At 54.0% G+C, this 6,897-nt stretch overlaps 1 non-coding gene across 1 annotated transcript; it reads left to right on the forward strand.

Moving 5' to 3' along the window:
- The first annotated feature begins 4,705 nt into the window (after positions 1-4,705).
- Positions 4,706-4,789, forward strand: trnal-caa (transfer RNA leucine (anticodon CAA)). Its single transcript has one exon. It is a non-coding gene; the product is annotated as a tRNA-Leu (tRNA).
- The last annotated feature ends 2,108 nt before the right edge of the window (positions 4,790-6,897 follow it).

Genomic DNA, 6,897 nt, shown 5'->3' on the forward strand with positions numbered 1-6,897 from the left:
CCTACTTTCTATGTTTCCATACTTGCGTTGACTGAGTGGAGGTGTTTAGCGGAGGTTTCTGTTGGATGGGCGCTAATCTCCACCGCGTGCCAAATCTACCTGCAATAAAATTGGTAATGGAGTGGAAAAAAATGGATACATTTTCGAACAACTTTGAAACGATGATCGCTTCTGAAAAAGCTTTCCCTGCAGGTTAGCCCCTTGGACAAGCACTTTGCCCATTGTGCGGGAGATAGTTTCCAAAACATGATTTGTTTTCAGGACAATTTGAAATTCGGTTCCATCAACTTCAATTTTGTTTTTTGTATTGTATCCAAGCTGCACTGAAGTAGAATTGGTCAACAGCTTCCACAGCAGGGGAACAAACGGCTTCGGTCTTTTATTGCAACCAGTGATTTATTCGACATTATTTTTCCCCTTTCTGGGTCTTAAGTTTATGCAAGGTATTCTTCAGCTTCATGAGCAAATATGCCTGGCCCATCCCCGAATGCCTTGTGCCTGGCTCCTTGTTCTCAATTATTATTATTTATTCGCACTCAACCAAACGTCTGGTTTAGTTTAGAGAAACAGCGTGGAAAGAGGCCCTTCGGCCCCCCCGAGTCCACGCCGTCCAGCGACCCCCGCACACTCGCACTGCCCTACACACACTGGGGACAATTTACAATTTCACCGAAGCCAATTAATCGACAAAGCTGCGCGTCTTTGGAAAGTGGGAAGGAAACCGGAGCACCCGGAGGAAACCCACGTGGTCACAGGGACAACGTGCAAACTCCACACAGACAGCACCCGAGGTCGGGGTCGAACAAAGTGCTGGAGGAACTCGGCGGGCCAGGCAGCATCCCAGTGGGGGGGGGGGGCTGGGGGAGATGGGCAGATGGCATTTGGGTCGGGTCTCTGATGCCGTGAGGCGGCGGCTCTCCCAGCAGCACCACCGTGCCGACCTTGTCGACCAGTCCATGTGGGAAGCCGCTGTGAGGTTGGCGGCTGCCCCAGTTCTCTCTCTACCTGCGTTCGTAAAGAGAGGCGTGACGTTTAATTGTCCACGGGAACAGTTCCAGGGATCTGCAGCGCTGTGGAAGATAATAACCAGCGGCGATGAAACAGTATAGGCGCGTTTATAGTCTGGCCTCGCCACTGTCTGGCCTCGCCACTGTCTGGCCTCGCCACTGTCTGGCCTCGCCACTGTCTGGCCTCGCCACTGTCTGGCCTGGCCACTGTCTGGCCTGGCCACTGTCTGGCCTGGCCACTGTCTGGCCTGGCCACTGTCTGGCCTGGCCACTGTCTGGCCTGGCCACTGTCTGGCCTGGCCACTGTCTGGCCTGGCCACTGTCTGGCCTGGCCACTGTCTGGCCTGGCCACTGTCTGGCCTGGCCACTGTCTGGCCTGGCCACTGTCTGGCCTGGCCACTGTCTGGCCTGGCCACTGTCTGGCCTTGCCACTGACACCTCCCGCTGGGAGACCGATAGACAAGGTCATTCATCCCACTCGTAGAAGTCATCGTTGCACTTTAATATACATCTCATATCATGCGGGGGGGAAAAGACGGGTGGGAAGATGCATCAAGAACTGCTGGACAAAATATACTTCATAAGGTCACCTATATGATACAATAAGTTTGTGGGGGGTGGGGAGGTGTGGGGGGGTGGGGAGGTGTGGGGGGGTGGGGAGGTGTGGGGGGTGGGGGGGTGGGGAGGTGTGGGGGGTGGGGAGGTGTGGGGGGTGGGGAGGTGTGGGGGGTGGGGAGGTGTGGGGGGTTGGGGGGTGGGGAGGTGTGGGGGGGAGGTGTGGGGGGGGAGGTGGGGGGGGGGAGGTGTGGGGGGTGGGGGGGGTGGGGAGGGTGGGGGGTGGGGAGGTGTGGGGGGGGGAGGTGGGGGGGGGAGGGGGTGGGGGGGGGTGGGGAGTGTGGGGGGTGGGGAGGTGTGGGGGGGTGGGGAGGTGTGGGGGGGTGGGGAGGTGTGGGGGTGGGGAGGTGTGGGGGGTGGGGAGGTGGGGGGGGGTGGGGAGGTGTGGGGGGTGGGGGGGGTGGGGAGTGTGGGGGGTGGGGAGGTGTGGGGGGGGGAGGTGTGGGGGGGGAGGGGGTGGGGAGGTGTGGGGGGTGGGGGGGGGGGGGGAGTGTGGGGGGTGGGGAGGTGTGGGGGGGTGGGGAGGTGGGGGTGGGTGGGGAGGTGTGGGGGGTGTGGGGGGTGGGGAGGTGTGGGGGGTGGGGAGGTGGGGGGGGTGGGGAGGTGGGGGGGGTGGGGAGGTGTGGGGGGGTGGGGAGGTGTGGGGGGTGGGGAGGTGTGGGGGGTGGGGAGGTGGGGGAGGAGAGGTGTGGGGGGGGGTGGGGAGGTGTGGGGGGTGGGGAGGTGGGGGGTGGGGAGGTGTGGGGGGGTGGGGGGGTGGGGGGTGGGGAGGTGTGGGGGGGGGGGGGAGGGGCGGAGGGGTCTATCCTTCAGTGTTCCCTCATAATAAAGATTTGAAAACGTTTCATGTATGAGCTAAAATTTTCATGCCACCGAGAACGGCAAAGATGAATAATATGACTACAAGGAATATTGCCGTCACAGTGGCTGACATGTTCAGCTTCATGGCAGTCTCCGATGCACCGTCGGCCTTCTCCTTATTTCCGCTGTCGATGTATTTTCTGGCCTGAAAGCGAAATGTGATCAAAGTTATTGAAAGATAACAGATGCACTGCTCACATATTGTGCTACTGACCAAAACGCCCTGAACAGTGCTGTCCTTGTGAGGCGCCGCCAGTAATCCACGCTGCCACCTCTGGACCGTTAAAATCTGGATTTTCGATTTTATTTTATTTTAATAGTCAAAGTGTGGAAACAGGCACTTCAGCCCAACGTGCCCCAATCTGCATTAGTCCCACCTGCCTGCATCTGGCCACTATCCCTCCAAGCCTTTCCTATCCATGGTTACTTTCCAACTGTTTCTTAAATGTTGTGATAGTACCTGCCTCAGGTACAGCCACCAGGCTATTAAACACTACAACCTCAAATAAGCTCTGGACTTCAATAGTCAATTGACAATAGACAATAGGTGCAGGAGGAGGCCATTCGGCCCTTCGAGCCAGCACCGCCAATCAATGTGATCATGGCTGATCATTCTCAATCAGTACCCCGTTCCTGCCTTCTCCCCATACCCCCTGACTCTACTATCCTTAAGAGCTCTATCCAGCTCTCTCTTGAATGCATTCAGAGAATTGGCCTCCACTGCCTTTTGAGGCAGAGAATTCCACAGATTCACAACTCTGACTGAAAAAGGTTTTTCCTCATCTCAGTTCTAAATGGCCTACCCCTTATTCTTAAACTGTGGCCCCTTGTTCTGGACTCCCCCAACATTGGGAACATGTTTCCTGCCTCTAACGTGTCCAACCCCTTAATAATCTTATACGTTTCGATAAGATCTCCTCTCATCCTTTTATTATTATTATTATTATTATTATTATTATTATTATTTACAGTGTACTGTGTTTACATATTCTGTTGTGCTGCAGCAAGTAAGAATTTCATTGTTCTATCTGGGACACATGACAATAAAACACTCTCTTGACTCTCTTGCCTCGACTGCCTCCCCTGGCAGCTCATTCCATATGCTGCTAAACGGTTCACACAACCCAGATAGCATTGGCGGCGCCGAGTTAGAGTAAGCGGAAGTGGCGGCGCCTAACGGCTGCGGCTCGCTAGCAGTCTGTTCGTCTTTTTTCCTCTTTTTTTTGTTGTGTGTCGGTGTTGGGATGGTTTTTTTTTTTTTTTGGTTGTGTATGTGTGTGGGGTGGTAGTGTGGGTGGGGGGGGGGTGTGGGTGGGGGGGTGGGGGAAACCTTTCTCTTTTAGGTCTCTTCCTCACGGCGCGGGGTGCGGCTCGGCCGCGGGGCCTAACATCGCCCGGCGCAGCTCGGCCGCTGGACTTAACATCACCCGGCGCTGCTCGGCCGCTGGACTTAACAGTGCCCGGTGCGGCTTGGCCGCGGGGCCTTCCATCGCCCGGTGTGGCTCGGCCGCGGGGCCTAACATCACTGGTGCGGCTCGGCCGCTGGACTTAACAGTGCCCGGGCCGCGGGGCCTAACATCGCCCGGCGCGGCTCGGCCGCGGGACTTTTCATCGCTGGTGCGGCTCGGCCGCTGGACTTAACATCGCCCGGTGCGGCTTGGCCGCGGGGCCTTCCATCGCCCGGTGCGGCTCGGCCGCTGGACTTAACATCGCCCGGGGCGGCTCGGCCGCGGGACTTAGCTGCGCACGGCTCGGTCGCGGGGCCTTCCATCGCCCGGTTCGGCCGCGAGACGTCTCAGCCCCCGGTGCGACTCGGCCGCGGGGACTTCCATCCCCTTGCGGGGACTGTGCGTGTCGGTCGGGGACGAGCTGTCTGTCCGTGGGCGTGGGGAAGAGAGTGGAAGTTTTGTTGCCTCCATCACAGTGAGGGGGTGTTTGGAGTCACTGTGATGGATGTTTGTGTTGGGGTCATGTGTCTTGTGTTCTTTTTTGTGTGTGACTGCTATGTAGTTTCGTTCGGTACCTTGGTACCGAATGACAAATAAAGCTCTGTTGAGCTGTTGAGATGGTTGCAAACCTTAAAATTCCTGGGAGTCAATGATCACCAACAACCTCTCCTGGATCACCCACATTGAAGCAAGGACCCCAACATGTCATCGGCCCAGGGCCTTCACAGATGCGCACATGTCTGGAGAAAGGTCTCGACTCGAAATGTCACCTATGTCAGGATGGCCGAGTGGTCCAAGGCGCCAGACTCAAGTTCTGGTCTCCAACTGGAGGCGTGGGTTCGAATCCCACTTCTGACACCATGTTTGTGAGTGGGTACATTCAGAGGCACTCAGGTATATATATATATAAGTCCTTTATTAGCGGGTCCTTATAGTACAAATGCTGGCTACCGTCACCTCCAGTCCCCAGGAGGATCTCCCAGCTAACACCAGGATAATGCAGGATAACCAGTACAAAACCCGGCCTGGATTTCGGACCGGGTGTGCAACCGTAAAACCAGACATGGATCTACATCCATGTTCTACAGAGACACTGCCTGACCTGCTAAGTACTTTGTGTTTTGCTCCAGATTGCAGTATCTGCAGTCTCTAATGCCTCTACATTATATGCCTTGACTAAACATTCTTAAAACATTACTCCAAGCGATCTAACCAAGCGAACTGCATGAGTTCGTGTTTACATATGTTGATTGATTTAGTTTAGTATAGAGATACAGTGCGGAGTCAGGCCTTTTGGCCCATCTAGTCCGCGCCGACCAGCAATCCCCACACACTAGCACTATCCAACACACTAGGCACAATTTACAATTTTACTGAAGCCAATTATCCTACAAATCTGCATGTCTTTGGAGGAAACCAGAGCACCCGGAGAAAACCCACGCGGTCACATGGAGAGCGTACAAACTCCATACGGACAGCACCCGTGGTCAGGATCGAGCCCGGATCTCTGGTGCTGTGAGGCAGTAACTCCACCGTGCCACCCTATCATTGGGGCACTTCGAACAGTCCATTTGCGTGGACTTGAGTTTATTCTCCATCCAAATCTTTCACAGCTGCACTCTGAGGTTCAGGGAAGGCACTGGTAAACGAGCACTAACCTGACAGGAGAAAAATACCGCAGCCAGTCCAATTGGAAAACAGCACAGCAAGTTAAAGATGGACCAGGGTAAGTAGGTTACCAGTGGTGGGTCCGCAGGTTCGGCCGTTTCTTTGTTTTCACCCGTGGTCTTCTTGTCTGCATCCTTCACTTCTTTAGCTCGAAATATGTTTCTTACCATTCTAACTTTCGGGAAGTGATCTTCTGGTCATTCTTTCTCTTGTTCCATTTCCTATTGGGTCTGAAAAGAGAGCTCGGCTTAACAGGGTCCGGCGACTGTCCATGCGGTTTTTAAAAGGCAACAAAATAACGTAGAAGGAAGATGGCGTTCGATCCGTTTAGTTGACTTTATTGTCAACACGAGATGCATTAGTCTGAGCAGTAACGCACAAGTCTGAGCCAAACTACTGCATAGAACATAGAACGGTGCCACCGTGGAACAGGCCCTTCGGCCCACTATGCCCATGGTGTCAGGTTAAGCTAATCTCCTCTGCCTGCATGTGATCCATATCCCTCTATTTCCTATCTAAAAAGCCTCTTAAATGCCACAATCCCATCTGCCTCCACCACCATCCCTGGCAGTGTGTTCCACCCACCACTCTTTAAGTAAAGAAAACGTGCCTTATACATGCCCGTTCAACTTTGCCTCACGCTACGCCCTCTAGTCTTTGACATTTCCACCCTGGGACAAAGCTTCTGATTGTCTACTCAATTTTATATAATAAGAAAACAAGGAAAATAGGTGCAGGAGGAGGCCATTTGGCCCTGCGAGCCAGCACCGCCATTCAGTGTGATCATGGTTGATCATCCACAATCAGTAACCCATGCCTGCCTTCTCCCCAGATACCTTGATTCCACTAGCCCCTCGAGCTCTATCTAACTCTCTTTTTAATTCATCCAGTGAATTGGCCTCCACTGCCCTCTGTGGCAGAGAATTCCACAAATTCACGACTCTGGGTGAAAAAGTTTTTTCTCATCTCAGTTTTAAACGGCCTCCCCTTTATTCTTAGACTGTGGCCCCTGGTTCTGGACTCCCCCAAAATTGGGAACATTTTTCTTATCAGGTCTCCCCTCGCCCTCCGACGCTCCAGAGTAAACAACTCAAATCTTTTAAAGCGTTATCTCGTGGTGAGGCAAGGTTTTACCTAGCACTGAACATTATACCCTTTACCCTGTGACAGTACACTACGGACTGCTTGCTTGTAACCATGTACAGTCCTGTTGCCGATGGGATAGCACACAGCACAAATCTTTTCATTGTACCTCGGTACGCGTGACAATATTAAACTAAACTAAACTAAAATTAAGC

This window comes from Rhinoraja longicauda, chromosome 32 (genome assembly GCF_053455715.1).
Source record: "Rhinoraja longicauda isolate Sanriku21f chromosome 32, sRhiLon1.1, whole genome shotgun sequence".
Classification (NCBI taxonomy): Eukaryota; Metazoa; Chordata; class Chondrichthyes; order Rajiformes; family Arhynchobatidae; genus Rhinoraja; species Rhinoraja longicauda.